Below are 13,509 nucleotides of genomic sequence, written 5' to 3' on the forward strand. Positions count from 1 at the left end.
CAATTGATAAAATCTCTTTTTTAATAATACTATAGTTGCTTTGAGCCGGATTCTAAATTCCTGAATGGAAACAAACAATTTGTTCAGGAGATTCGGAAGAAGTTTTCTGTTTGAGGATACCTCCATAACCGATATCGGATGCGTCGGTTTCGACTATTTTGAGAGAGTCGGGAGTTGGAATGTCAAGGCAGGGCAAAGTCTTGACATGATTTTTTATCTGTTTAACAATGGAAGTATGATTTTGAGACCATGATGGAGGATTCTCCTTGAGACGATCAAACAAAGGTTTACATTGTTGACGAAGATGAGGATAAAATTCTGAAACATAATTGAGAAATCCAAGGAATCTTTGAAGTTGGGTTTTATCAATAATTTGATCTGGAAATTTATCAGCAAACTGGATGACTCGATCAATTGGTTGGATGGTAGACCTGTAAATATAGTAACCTAAAAATCTAACTTTGGTTTGAAATAACTTAATCTTAGATGCCGAGACGACTAACCCATTAGACCTAATGATCCTAACAAATGCATGCAAATGCTTCCAATGCTCATCTATTGATTTTGAGAAAATTAATACATCATCAATATAAACAATCGAAAAATGGCTGTATTGATTAAAAATCTCATTCATGATATTTTGAAATTCACTTGGTGCGTTTTTCAAGCCGAAAGGCATTATATTCCACTCGTAATGTCCGAAAGGAGTTACAAAAGCAGTTTTATATTTATCAGATTCATGAATTTGAATTTGCCAAAAGCCTGATTTCATATCAAATTTAGAAAAAACAGTTGCCTGAGAAAGTCTCTTTATCAAGTCTCTTTTGTTAGGAATTGGATATCGGATACATTCTAAAACATCATTCAAAGGTTTGTAGTTAATAACCATTCGTGGAGCGCCGCGTTCTAATTCTGTGTTTTTCTGGACATAAAAAGCAGGGCAAGACCATGGAGACTTGCTTTTACGGATAATTCCTTTTTCCAAAAGTTGATTAATTTCTGTTTTACAAAACTCTAAAACTTCTTGGTTCATTTGAATCGGTCGTGCTTTTGTGGGAATTTGTGATTCAGCAAAATCTTTAATATAAGGGAGTTTAACAATATGTTGTTTTCTGTGCCAAAAAGCATTTGGAAGATCGGAACAAATTTCTTTAGTAAGCTTATCAGAAAACTGACGAATAGCATTTAACAAAGATTTGTTCGTCAACTGTTCTTCAATTCTTTTGTGAATAATTTCTTCTTGTAGAAATGCAATTTAATGGGATTTTGCAGTAATTTGGTTGAGGGTTTTTGAAACATTATCTTTTTGAAGTTGTTTTAACTTTTTAAGATCTGTTTCCATGCAAAAGTCAAAAGTAATTTTTTGGCCAAAAACCTTGGTAGAAATACAGTTATGATGAACTTTGAAAGGATAAATTAATGCAATGAAAGGGAGTCCCAAAATAACTGGATCAGAAATATTTTTAATTAAAACGAATGGAGTTTTAAAACAAACATTTTGTTGACAAACGTGAGCCTTGGGAATTTCATATTTTAATTTCATCGGGGATTGGTTTGCCGCACTGAGTACTTCGGTAGACTTATGATAATATCTAGTCGGTATTAACCCTTCTTCAATACAATTTAAATCTGCACCTGAATCAATTAAAGCAATGATTTCTAACTGAAAATCGTCAATTATTATCTTGATTTTAGAATACCATTTTCTAATTCTAATTTTGTCTAAAAGACTTAAAACAAGTTCTTTTGAAGAAGAAGATTTAGCTGAGTGAGCGTCGGAATCGGAATTTGAGGAAGAACCATTTTGTTCTTGGACGAGTTCTTGCGTACGTACTTTACTGAGTTGTGAACGAATTTCGGTATTTTCGGATTTTAAAAACTTAATTTCTGATTTAATTTGTTTAATTTCTTTTTGTAAATCCTTAATGGTTAAATCCTTTTTTGGTTTATTAAACCGTTCCAAAGTGGTGCTGAGAGAAATCTTTTGAGAAGAAGTTTGACTAGTGCCAGGTTCATGAGGATAAATCAAATTTTTGAGTTTTTTCAAATAAAAAGATTTTAAATCAGGGTCATCGACTTTACTAATTAATTCCATTAAAAACTCTTCTTGTTCTTCTTGCTTGTTAAGTACTGAGATTTTATTACAACAAGTGTCCGTGCACCCAAACTTAATTTTTGGCGAGGAGACATCGCTAGAACTACTAGAGTCGGAGACGGAAAAATCGGGATTTTTATCAGATTGACTAGAGTCGGTATTTCTAATTTCTAATGCCTGAATAAGTTGAACTTTCTCTTCTTCAGAGATTTTTAGTTGGTTAATAACCTTTTTAACCTTACATTCATTTGCATAATAACTAAATTTACCACACTTGTAACATTTTCCCTTTTTATTTTGAAAATCATTTTTAGATTTTCGAAAAGGTTTTTTGTTTGAAGATGATTTTTCATAAAATTTATTTGTTTGAAAAGTTTTGTTGGAAGATGTTTTGTTTTTATAAAATCTGGATTGATGTTTAGAAAACTTGTTGGTTTGTTGGGCTTTTTTCTTTTTACTCGAAGGAGCGATTGGAGATAAACCATATTGTTCACAAAATGTTCCAAGTTCGTATTTAGCAATAGATTTGTCTTTATGAACTTGTTTTGAAATCTTCATGTCGATACACATTTTCAATTCTTCCTTTTGAATAACATTAACTATGTTACCATAAGTAAGGGTATGATAAGGTATGACACCTTCTTCATTTACTAAAACTTTTCGAATTTTGTGAGTAAAAAGATTTGGTAAAACATTGATAAATTTTTCTTTCCAAAAAGGTTGATTACTATCTTCCCGAAGCATAACTCTGGATATGAAAACATCTTTATACCATCTGAAATCACTTAAGGTTGGACACCTTAAATTACTCAGTTGGTCGTGAATACGCGTAATAACGTTGCTGGGTGTTCCTATAAAGTGTTCTATAATCGTATAAAGTAAAGTATTTACTCCGTCGGGTATTCCCTGTCCTATCGTTTCGTCAAAAATGGGAAATCATTCCTCATCTTTTTTTACCGCAAAGCGTATTTCATCTCTGGACTGAGAAGTTAAGTGCTTCTCCCAACAAGAATGAAGCATTCCCGTGAAGCCAGTGACGAGAAGATCAACGATTTGTGTTTGTGTAAAATTGTGATTTGAAATATAGCTATTAGCAACCATGGACATGTGTTGAAGTTTGTTCAAAAGTTCTTGTTCGGATAAGCAATCTATGTTCCACTCATAAAGTTTGTTGGCTGAAACTGAAAATTGATTTTAAATATTTCGTTCTTCAAATTGAAGGTCAGGAGGAGTTGGCCTGGGATACCAGTTTTTTGTGAGAGAAGTAGGGTTGACCGGATGAGTACGAATACGTTTTAAATCAAGAGTTGGTTGAAGATTAATGTTGTGAAAAGCATTTTCAATATTTTGAATAGCAGAACTAGTTTCCGTGTCCTGAGAAGAATCTGGATCAGATGTGTTTTCTTCTTCGACAGAAACATCATTGTTTTGCAAAACATTAACAACCTTTTCTTTTTTGAGCTCAGTGAGCATGTGATCAATTTTTTGTAAAGTAGTCATAGATTTTAAAGCAGTAGAACTTGAAGAAGTATCAGTAAAATTTACTAAAGATTTTTCTTTTTGAGAAGATTTTGGTTGAGACAATTTGTCGATTTTGGTTTCAATTTTGTCTAACTGTTTTCCAATAGTATGAAGACTTTGGTTTGTAAAATTATTTTGTTCAATGACAGGTTTAAAACCAAAATCTTCTTTTGGAATTTTGAAAGGAGTTGCGGGAATGTTGGTATTATCGGTGGAAATCAAAATAGTTTTTTTGGGAGGATGACTAGAAGAAATCAAAATTTTGTCTTCCTTAACCCAATTTTCTTTGGTAACAACCGTAACTTTATTTTTTATTTCATAATATTTTTCAATAAAATCAAAGAAAGATATTTCAAATTGGTATTGTTCTACAAAAGCTTTCCATTCGGCATATATGGCTAGCTTTTCTTCATCACAATATTTTTTTCTAAAAATATTTCTTCTGGGGATGTTTTCCTCAGAAGCGATGTCAGCTTTAAGCTTCCTCCATCGTATTTTATGTGGTTTGTTTAAAAAAGTAATTGGTGATTCACCGATGTGGATCCAGACTATCGGTTGACGTGGATCCAGAAAAAGACTGTCTGCTAGGAGCAAAAGATTTGTGTGAAAAAACTGATTCACAAGATTTTCTTACTGGACGATCAAAATTGATTTTAACTGTGCCGTAAAAATATTGTTCAATGTTGTCAAGATTAACAAGACTGTTTTGGACGGAAACCGGCTTACTTTCGTTGATTAAACACCAATCTAAAGGGAGACTGATGTCTGACCACCTAATGGTTCTTGGTACTCTTATGTTTGCATTTTCTTGGGTTGTTTGGATCAAAAGAGTATGGTCGCGAGGACTTTTGTTCAAAGCTTGAAAATTCATGTTTGTGCCAGTGACTTTATAATAAATTCTAAAAATAAGTGCCAAAGGTTGTGTTCCTTCCAGGACTTGTTACCCGAAGGTTTTGATATTAAGAGTAAGAGCTTTTAAAACATGTGGATCTGAAAGACTTATTTTGAGATCGGGAAAACAATCAAAATGGATAGGTCCGTTGTAAAGACTAGATTCGATCATTCCTAGTATACTATCATTGAAATCAGTAAATCGAGCGTCGCGTAAACATAAAAGAATAGAAGTGTTAAGACCTTTTCGTGTTAATGGTTTAACTGCGATTTGAACTAAACCAATATGAAGATAGTTATGACCATTTTTACGATGCGCTTTGATTTTTTCTGAAGAAAATAATTGACAAGTCTCATGTTCTTTGCTAAGAGCATAAGCCTTCTCAATTGTTTTGACGTAATGTTCGGATTTAAAAGAGGTAAAAGACCATTTTTTCTTGTAAATATTTTGGGTTGAAACTTTTGGAATGTTCCAGTCGGAAAAATCAATACTTTCGTCTGTTTGAAAATCCAGTTTTTGTTCTTCATTGACAATGTCAGGTATAGTTCCTAAGTTGGATCTAGAGTCAGTGTTGGCCATTGAACTAAATCTAAATAATATACTCATGATATGCACAAAACAAGTATACTATATGCAAGACTTAAAAGATTCACCTTCCTCGTATGTCTAGACTCTTCCCCTGCTCATGCGCTCCGCTCATGCCTCTCCTGGGACTTATTGTTTGGACCACGTCTTACTGTTTGGCTGGAAAAATGAAGAACTGAGGACCGACGATTAACAAATGCAGATAAGATACAAGTATGTGGATAGCAATGAACATATTAGATAGATACTAATGCAATTACCAACCACTTGGCTCTGATACCAAATGGGGTAGAACTTACAACAGCAGGCGGCAAAGCCGTCCATAGAATTTAAAGTGCAGGCGGCAAAGCCGTCCATAGAATTTAAAGTGCAGAAGTAAAACATATAAAAACAGAGTACCATATCAGAATAATGAATTAAATGTAATGATGCAGATATATTTTGAAAATAAGTTTTATTGAAAACTTACTGCAATGCAGATTACAAACTGATGTTGCCTAATGGCAAATGAAACAAGTAAACAAGGTGAAGCTCGTAAACATCCTGAATAATATATGTATTACAAGTGTTTCAAAAATAATCTCAGAGAGATGTGGTTGAACTGAGTTCTTGAGTTAAAAACTTATATTCTTCAGTTAAAAACTTATATCCTTCTTCTGAAGATGAGTTCCTCTTTTATAGAGGGAGGAGAATGATTGAAGAATGCCATTTTGATCCGGGAATCCCGCTGGCAAGAGAAGAAAGCTGGCAAAGCTTGGCTGACTGATGATCCTCTACTGTGGAGTCACGTTGGTACCTTTACAAAAGCTGAATGAATAGTGAAGATGCTTTGATTCTTTTACAAAAGTTAAATGAATAGTGACATTTTTGTTTTTCACTATTATAAATAGTGATCTTTTTGTTTTTCACTATTTAAGAATAATGTCTTGTCTTTTGCGGAAGAGATGATAGCAGCTACTGCTGATGATGTTGTTGGGCTGACATAATCACATGGGCAAATAATGCAGTTCAATAATTGAACACCAATCTGTGTTTGGACCACGTCTTACTGTTTGGCTGGAAGAAAGAAGAACTGAGGACAGACGATTAAGAAATGCAGATAAGATACAAGTATGTGAATAGCAATGAACAGATTAGATAGATGCTAATGCAATTACCAACTACTTTGCCGCCTGCTATTGTTAGTTCCGTCCCATTCGGTATCAGAGCCAAGTGGTTGGTAATTGCATTAGCATCTATCTAATCTGTTCATTGTTATTCACATACTTGTATCATATCTGCATTTCTTAATCGTCGGTCCTCAGTTCTTCTTTCTTCCAGCCAAACAGTAAGACGTGGTCCAAACAATAAGTCCTAGGAGAGGCATGAGCGGGGGAAGAGTCTAGACATACGAGGAAGGTGAATCTTTTAAGTCTTCCATATAGTATACTTGTTTTGTGCATATCATTAGTAGATTATTTAGATCTAGCTCAATGGCCAGAACTAGCTCTAGATCCAACTTGGGAACTATACCTGACATTGTCAATGAAGAACAAAAACTGGATTTTCAAACAGACGAAAGTATTGATTTTTCTGACTGGAACATTCCAAAAGTTTCAACCCAAAATATTTACAAGAAAAAATGTTCTTTGACCTCTTTTAAATCCGAACATCACGTCAAAACAGTTGAGAAGGCTTATGCTCTTAGCAGAAAGAACATTAGACTTTTCAATTATTTTCTCCAGAACAAATCAAAGCGCATCGCAAAAATGGTCATAACTATCTTCATATTGGTTTAGTTCAAATCGCAGTTAAACCATTAACACGAAAAGGTCTTAACACTTCTATCCTTTGATGTCTACGCGACCCTAGATTTACTGTTTTCAACGATAGTATTCTCGGAATGATCGAATCTAATCTTTACAACGGACCTATCCATTTTGTTTGCTTTCCCGATCTCACAATAAGTCTTTCAGATCCACAAGTTTTAAAAGCTCTTACTAAAGCTCTTACTCTTAATATCAAAACCTCCGGGTACCAAGTCCTGGAAGGAACACAACCTTTGGCACTTATTTTTAGAATTTATTACAAAGTCACTAGCACAAACATGAATTTTCAAGTTTTGAACAAAAGTCCTCGTGACCACACTCTTTTAATCCAAACAACCCAAGAAAGCGCAAACATAAGAGTACCAAGAACTATTAGGTGGTCAGACATCAGTCTTCCCTCAGATTGGTGTTTAATTAATGAAAGTAAGCCGGTTTCCGTCCAAAACAGTCTTGTTAATCTTGACAACATTGAACAATATTTTGACGGCACTGTAAAAATCAATTTTGATAGACCAGCAAGAAAATCTTGTGAATCAGTACATTCACATAAATCTTTTACTCCTAGCAGACAGTCTTTTTCTGGATCCACGTCAACTGATGAACTGGGTCGAAATCAAGATTTGATCAAATCTTTAGTAAACAAAAAACTAAAAGAGCAGGAAGCTGCACAACAAGATTTAGTCAATGATTTACTCAAATTAAAGTCTGTCGACACTTCTTCACAAGTTGCACATCCTATTTATCATCCTTCAAACCAAGGAGAACCCACTTCTCCAACTCCTTCTGATTTTGAAACAACATCGGTGAATCACCAATTACTTGCTTTAAACAAACCACATAAAATACGATGAAGGAAGTTTAAAGCAGACATCGCTTTTGAGGAAAATATTCCCAGAAGAAATATTTTTAGAAAAAAGTATTGTGATGAAGAAAAACTAGCCATATATGCCGAATGGAAAGCTTTTGTAGAACAATACCAATTTGAAATATCTTTCTTTAATTTTATTGAAAAACATTATGAAACAAAAAACAAAGTTACGGTTGTTACCAAAGAAAATTGGGTTAAGGAAGACAAAATTTTGGTTTCCTCTAGTCATCCTCCCAAAGAAACTATTTTAATTTCCACTGGTAATACCAACAATCCCGCAACCCCTTTTAAAATTCCAAAAGAAGATTCTGGTTTTAAACCTGTCATTCAACAGAACAATTTTACAAACCAAAGTCTTCACACCATTGGAAAACAGTTAGAAAAAATTGAAACCAAAATCGACAAATTGTCTCAACCAATTTCTTCTCCAAAAGAAAAACCTTTAGTAAATTTTACTAATACTTCTTCAAGCTCTACTGCTTTAAAGTCTATGACTACTTTACAAAGAATTAATCATATGCCCACTGAGCTTAAAAAAGAGAAAGTTGTTAATGTTTTGCAAAACAATAATGTTTCTGTCGAAGAAGAAAATACATCTGATCCAGATTCTTCTCAGGACACGGAAACTAGTTCTGCTATCCAAAATATTGAAAATGTTTTTCAAAACATTGATCTTCAACCAACTTTTGATTTAAAACGTATTCGTATTCATTCGGTCAACCCTACTTCTCTTACAAAAAACTGGTATCCCAGGCCAACTCCTCATGACCTACAATTTGAAGAACGAAATATCCAAAATCAATTTTCGGTTTTAGCTGACAAACTCTATGAATGGAATATAGACGATTTGTCAGAACAAGAACTTTTGAACAAACTTCAACACATGTCCATGGTTGCTAATAGCTACATTTTAAATCACAATTTTACACAAACACAAATCGTTGATCTTCTCGTCACTGGTTTCACTGGAATGCTTCATTCTTGGTGGGAGAAGCACTTAACTTCTCATTCTAGAGATGAAATACGCTTTGCGGTAAAAAAAGATGAGGAAGGAATTCCCATTTTTGACGAAACGATAGGACAGGGAATACCTGACGGAGTAAATACTTTACTTTATACGATTATAGAACACTTTATAGGAACACCCAGCAATGTTACTACGCGTATTCACGACCAACTGAGTAATTTAAGGTGTCCAACCTTAAGTGATTTCAGATGGTATAAAGATGTTTTCATATCCAGAGTTATGCTTCGGGAAGATAGTAATCAAAATTTTTGGAAAGAAAAATTTATCAATGATTTACCAAATCTTTTTGCTCACAAAATTCGAAATGTTTTAGTAAATGAAGAAGGTGTCATACCTTATCATACCCTTACTTATGGTAACATAGTTAATGTTATTCAAAAGGAAGGATTGAAAATGTGTATCGACATGAAGATTTCAAAACAAGTTCATAAAGATAAATCTATTGCTAAATACGAACTTGGAACATTTTGTGAACAATATGGTTTACCTCCAATTGCTCATTCGAGTAAAAAGAAAAAAACCCAACAAACCAACAAGTTTTCTAAACATCAATCCAGATTTTATAAAAACAAAAGATCTTCCAACAAACCTTTTCAAAAAAATAAATTTTATGAAAAACCATCTTTAAACAAAAAACCTTTTCGAAAGTCTAAAAAGGATTTTCAAAATAAAAAGAGAAAATGTTACAAGTGTGGTAAATTTGGTCATTATGCAAATGAATGCAAGGTTAAGAAGGTTATTAACCAAATAAAAATCTCTGAAGAAGAGAAAGTTCAACTTATTCAGGCTTTAGAAATTAGAAATACCGACTCTAGTCAATCTGATAAAAATCCCGATTTTTCCGTCTCCGACTTTAACAGTTCTAGCGACGTCTCCTCGCCAAACATTAAGTTTGGGTGCACGGACACTTACTGTAATAAAATTTCAGTGCTTAATAAGTAAGAAGAACAAGAAGAGTTTTTAATAAAATTAATTAGTAAAGTCGATGACCCTGATTTAAAATCTTTTTATTTGAAAAGACTCAAAAATTTGATTTCTCCTCATGAACTTGGCACTAGTCAAACTTCTTCTCAAAAGATTTCTCTCAGCACAAATTTGGAACGGTTTAATAAACCAAAAAAGGATTTAACCATCAAGGATTTACAAAAAGAAATTAATCAAATTAAATCAGAAATTAAGTTTTTAAAATCCGAAAATACCGAAATTCGTTCACAACTCACTAGAGTACGTACGCAAGAACTCGTCCAAGAACAAAATGGTTCTTCCTCAAATTCTGATTCCGACGCTCACTCAACTAAATCTTCTTCTTCAAAAGAACTTGTTTTAAGTCTTTTAGACAAAATTAGAATTAGAAAATGGTATTTTAAAATCAAGATAATAATTGACGATTTTCATTTAGAAACCATTGCTTTGATTGATTCAGGCGCAGATTTGATTTGTATTCAAGAGGGGTTAATACCTACTAAGTATTATCACATGTCTACCGAAGTACTTAGCGCGGCAAATCAATCCCCAATGAAGTTAAAATACGAAATTCCCAAAGCCCATGTTTGTCAACAAAATATTTGTTTTAAAACTCCATTTGTTTTAATTAAAAATATTTCTGATCCAATTATTTTGGGACTCCCTTTCATTACATTAATTTATCCTTTCAAAGTTCATCATAACTGTATTTCTACCAAGGTTTTTGGCCAAAAATTTACTTTTGAATTTTGCATGGAAACAGATCTTAAAAAGTTAAAACAACTTCAAAAAGATAATGTTTCAAAAACTCTCAACCAGATTACTACAAAATCCCAACAAATTGCTTTTTTACAGGAAGAAATTCTTCACAAAAGAATTGAAGAACAATTAACAAACAAATCTTTATTAGATTCTATTCGCCAGTTTTCTGATAAATTTACTAAAGAAATTTGTTACGATCTTCCAAATCCTTTTTGGCACAGAAAACAACATATTGTTAAACTACCTTATATTAAAGATTTTATTGAATCAAAAATTCCCACAAAAGTACGACCGATTCAAATGAACTAAGAAGTTTTAGAGTTTTGTAAAACAGAAATTAATCAACTTTTAGAAAAAGGAATTATCCGTAAAAGCAAATCTCTATGGTCTTACCCTGCTTTTTATGTCCAGAAAAAAGTAGAATTAGAACGCAGTGCTCCACGACTGGTTATTAACTACAAACCTTTGAATAATGTTTTAGAATGGATCCGATATCCAATTCCTAACAAAAGAGACTTGATAAAGAGACTTTCTTAGGCAACTGTTTTTTCTAAATTTGATATGAAATCAGGCTTTTGGCAAATTCAAATTCATGAATCTGATAAATACAAAACTGCTTTTGTAACTCCTTTCGGACATTACGAGTGGAATGTAATGCCTTTCGGCTTGAAAAACGCACCAAGTGAATTTCAAAATATCATGAATGAGATTTTTAATCAATACAGCCATTTTTCGATTGTTTATATTGATGATGTATTAATTTTCTCAAAATCAATAGATGAGCATTGGAAGCATTTACATGCATTTGTTAGGATCATTAGGTCCAATGGGTTAGTTGTCTCGGCATCTAAGATTAAGTTATTTCAAACCAAAATTAGATTTTTAGGTTACCATATTTAAAGGTCTACCATCCAACCAATTAATCGAGTTATCCAGTTTGCTGATAAATTTCCAGATCAAATTATTGATAAAACCTAACTTCAAAGATTCCTTGAATCTCTCAATTATGTTTCAGAATTTTATTCCCATCTTCGTCAACAATGTAAACCTTTGTTTGATCGTCTCAAGGAGAATCCTCCATCATGGTCTCAAAATCATACTTCCATTGTTAAACAGATAAAAAATCATGTCAAGACTTTGCCCTGCCTTGGTATTCCAACTCCCGACTCTCTCAAAATAGTCGAAACCGACGCATCCGATATCGGTTATGGAGGTATCCTCAAACAGAAAACTTCTTCCGAATCTCCTGAACAAATTGTTCGTTTCCATTCAGGAATTTAGAATCCGGCTCAAAGCAACTATAGTACTATTAAAAAAGAGATTTTATAAATTGTATTATGCATTAGCAAATTCCAAGATGATTTATTAAATCAAAAATTTTTAGTTCGTGTTGATTGCAAATCTGCAAAACATGTTTTACAAAAAGATGTTTAAAACATTGCATCAAAACAAATTTTTGCACGCTGGCAAGCCATATTAAGTATTTTTGATTTTGAAATTGAATACATTAAAGGCAGCCAGAATTGCATACCAGATTTTCTAACCAGAGAATTTTTGCAGGGGAAAAATGGATACTAATACTACTCAGCAACGAAGGCTCCCAGCCACCCTTACCCAAACCCCAGCACCAGTAAAACAAGAGTCTATTCCCGACTCTTCATCGACCGTCGCCATTACAAACAGATTTACTCCCTTAGGATCAACAGTAGGAAATATCCGACCAAATTACCAAACGGCCGTAGCCACCCCTTATGATCCCTACTCTTCAGTTCGTTCTCCAGCACCTTCACAACCTAAAACACCTAGCTATGCTAAAACATCTCCTTATGTTCAAAATCCCAATTCAGAAAAGCTTTTTAGCATCCCTCTTCACATTGACAAAAACCAACCCCCAGAGCGCATTGCCAAATTACTCCTTCCACCATATTTTCATTTCTTACCAACTGAATCCTATAAAAACCTAAAATATTACCAGGCTATCATTTCAGAAACAGAAAGCATTGCTATTAAGCCAATTTACAGTACCACTCACCAAAACAAAATATTGTATCATTCACTCCATATTGGAAAATTCCTTACCGAACTCGAATGAGGAATTCCCCTTTATCACACAAAACCCCTTCATACTCAGAATGTTCTCATCCCAAACAATCATTACAATTACTATGATTATATCCAAGCATGGACCAACATTTTTCTCCACCAGACAGAAGACTTTAGTCATTCATGGTTCATAACCTTTGATAAGAATTTCAGATTGCGGTTTCCTGCATGGTTTCCAGATTGGTGGGCTTCCCATGACCCAAGCTCTTCTATCATTCCAGATGACCTTCGTCATGTACTCACAAACAACTTCCAGCCCAGTTTTGACAGAAGTCGTTTCAACAACAGAGTTACTATTTTTTCATTGCTCATGGCCAAGTACAAGATCCCATGGATTCTCAAATGGAACTTTGAAGTGGACACTGGTGGTATTTACAGAATCTGATGGGTAAAATAGTGGGATAAATTCAACCACCAAAAAATTATTGATCTTGTAAAAGTGGAATTTCCCCAGGCATCTTCTCAGTCACTGCCAATCAAAGTTTCAACTTCGTCCTCACAAGCTTTGCCAGTTCATCAGCAATTTCCTGAGTTGCTAAAAACCCAGGAACCGATTCAATCCCTATCAGACATTAGTCCATCATCTTCCCTCAAAGAAAAACCTTCTAAGTCCTCCAGCTCAAAGAAAAAGGAGAATTCTGATAAGTCCTCCTAGCTTCTGGACTTGGCTCAACAGCTCATGGCTAAAGCAGCAAGGCTACAGAAAAAGAAAGGTTCCGACTCAGACTCTGATGCTTCTGATGCAGGGTCTCAGCCTCCCGTCAATTGGGCTGATCAAGTGGACCTTCAAGATGCTCAAGATCCGTTTGATTATTGAACTGCATTATTTGCCCATGTGATTGTGTCAGCCCAACAACATCATCAGCAGTAGCTGCTATCATCTTT

The sequence above is a fragment of the Pyrus communis genome, chromosome 3 (assembly GCF_041283825.1).
Source record: "Pyrus communis isolate YQ-2024b chromosome 3, ASM4128382v1, whole genome shotgun sequence".
Classification (NCBI taxonomy): domain Eukaryota; kingdom Viridiplantae; phylum Streptophyta; class Magnoliopsida; order Rosales; family Rosaceae; genus Pyrus; species Pyrus communis.